Source organism: Ornithorhynchus anatinus, chromosome 5 (genome assembly GCF_004115215.2).
Source record: "Ornithorhynchus anatinus isolate Pmale09 chromosome 5, mOrnAna1.pri.v4, whole genome shotgun sequence".
Taxonomy (NCBI): domain Eukaryota; kingdom Metazoa; phylum Chordata; class Mammalia; order Monotremata; family Ornithorhynchidae; genus Ornithorhynchus; species Ornithorhynchus anatinus.
Window position 1 is genome coordinate 45,259,436 of NC_041732.1, and position 2,289 is coordinate 45,261,724.

The 2,289-nt window shown below is 49.2% G+C and overlaps 1 non-coding gene across 1 annotated transcript; it reads right to left on the reverse strand.

Moving 5' to 3' along the window:
• Positions 1 to 1,867: 1,867 nt before the first annotated feature.
• On the reverse strand, positions 1,868 to 2,005 carry LOC114812323. The gene has a single exon (XR_003759979.1). It is a non-coding gene; the product is annotated as a small nucleolar RNA SNORA7 (small nucleolar RNA).
• Between the last annotated feature and the right edge of the window lie 284 nt (positions 2,006 to 2,289).

The window sequence follows — 2,289 nt, forward strand, 5'->3', positions numbered from 1 at the left end:
AAGGTGGAGACCGATCAGCAGGAAGAATGAGGGTTCTGTGAAGATAGATGCCAGAGGGTTTGGGACTGAACTGACTTGAGAAGAAATGTGCTTCCCCTGAGCTGTAACAACATCTGGTGCGTTGCTGGCTCTGGGCTGGAGCTCGGCTTCTAGGGCCATTCTGGGGTTCCCTGAGGGTTATTGTGGAATGAGAGAAGAGCTAAGGGCCATGGGGTAAGGACAAGACAGAGTTGACCAGTTTGGATTGTTGTCCCTTCCCCCTCATCCCTGGGGAAGAGAGAGAGTGAGGCCCAATGGAAAGTGGAGGAACTTGAGAGTTGGAAGAGCTGAGTTTGAGTCCTAGCTCTTCCCCTGGCCTGTAGCGTGGTCCTGGGCAAATCACCTAACCTCTCTGGGTTTCAGTTGGCTCACGTGCAAAGCGAGGATAAAATACTTACTCTCCCTACCACTTATTAGACTGTGAGCCCTCGCCGGGCTGGGGATGAGGACTGTATCTGATCTGATAATCCTGTATCTAGCCCAGCACTTAGTATGGAACTTGGCCCACAGCAAATGCTTATTAAATACTATAATTAACACAGTATGAGTGCTTTCTTATTCTGGAGTCCTGTGGTTCCTGAAATAATTCCACCTCAACACTGGTGCTCATCAGGTGGATTGGGGATAGCAGTAGTTGACTCTGCTGTGCAGAATTGGAAGGACTCAGCCTGAGTATGGCATCCAAGGAAGCCCCTCTAACTTTTGACCAGGGTCTCTTCTGTCATCCTCCAAGAGTTTAGTTCTCCCCTGACATTTTCCATCTGCCTCTCTGCCTGACTCTTTTCTCTGGCTGTATGCTGGACTCTGCCTGAGGTTAGCACTCATGGTGCCTCTTTCAGGTGGGTGGCATCATCTGCTTCCTATTTTCTTTCTTATCCTTCCTTTCCTCTCTCCCTTGCTCTCTCCCTTTCCCTCCACCTTTTAATCCCTCCTTCCTCCCTGCTTTACTTCTCTCTCTCCTTCCTCCCTCCCTCTTTTTCTCCCTCTATCCCTCCCTTCTTTCCTTCCTTCCTCCTCATTCCTCCTTCCTTCCTTCCTTCCTTCCTTCCTTCCTTCCTTCCTTCCTTCCTTCCTTCCTTCCTTCCTTCCTTCCTTCCTTCCTTCCTTCCTTCCTTCCTTCCTTCCTTCCTTCCTTCCTTCCTTCCTTCCTTTTTTTCTCCTCTACTTCCTCCTTCCCTCCCTCCTTTCCTTCCTCCTTCCTTCCTTTATTTCTTCTCTTCCTTCTTTCCTCTCTCCCTAACCCTGGCACAATCTGTTCACAGGCAGGGCTACAGTCAGGGCAGCATCTGTCAATTTTTGTTCTCCCGGTCTCTGTCTCTTGTGGCAAAGATAGACAAAGTAATAAAATGCAGATTGAGGTAGTGGGATGTGAAGAGTAGGATCAGGACATATCTCAGTGGACAGATGAGTGGCTTTTGGTGCCTAAACCAAATCAATTTCTCAAGGAAATCAAGCCAGCTGGGATGTTGGGAGATACAATCTCCTCCTGCAGCCTTGAGAGTTGAAAAAAATTCACTGGGTTTCAAAGCATTGAGAAGCAGGTATTCCCCACACTGGAGAAACTGTCTGCACAGCCTAGGCATGGTCTGTTGTATCTTGCCTTATGCTGTCGAGTCATCTTCAACCCATAATCGACTCCATGGACACATCTCTCCCAGAACGTCCCACTTTCCATCTACAATCATTCTGGTAGTGTTTTCTTGGTAAATAGAGTTTTCTTGGTAAAAATACAGAAGTGGTTTACCATTGCCTTCTTCTGCGCAGTAAACCTAAGTCTCCACCCTCAACTCTCTCCCATGTTGCTGCTGCCCAGCACAGGTGAGTTTTGACTTGTAGCAGATTGCCTTCCACTTGCTAGCCACTGCTCAAGCTAGGAATGGAATGGGTATGCCTCTGCTTGACTCTCCCTCAGGTAGCCGAAACTGGTGGAGTACTGGAAACTCTCCAGGTGTGATCCTGAGAGGGGCAGCCTGTGGTGATGGGAGCTAATTTCCAGAGAGAAGCAGGTTTGAGCCAATCACCCAGGGCCCCTGATCTCTTCAAGGGGGAGCAATGGGTAAGTCAGGGATTCTCCCACAAGCCGTTGGGTGTCGCAATCGATTCCTGCCTGGTTTTAGTCAGGCTACCAGAAGGGGTGAACCCTGGATGAGATGGGGGAGATAAGATGGCCTTGGGCGAGGCGGGCTGAGAAGGATAGGAACTTGGGCACTCAGACTCCTCCCTCACTATATGTAATGTAAGGATGTAAGC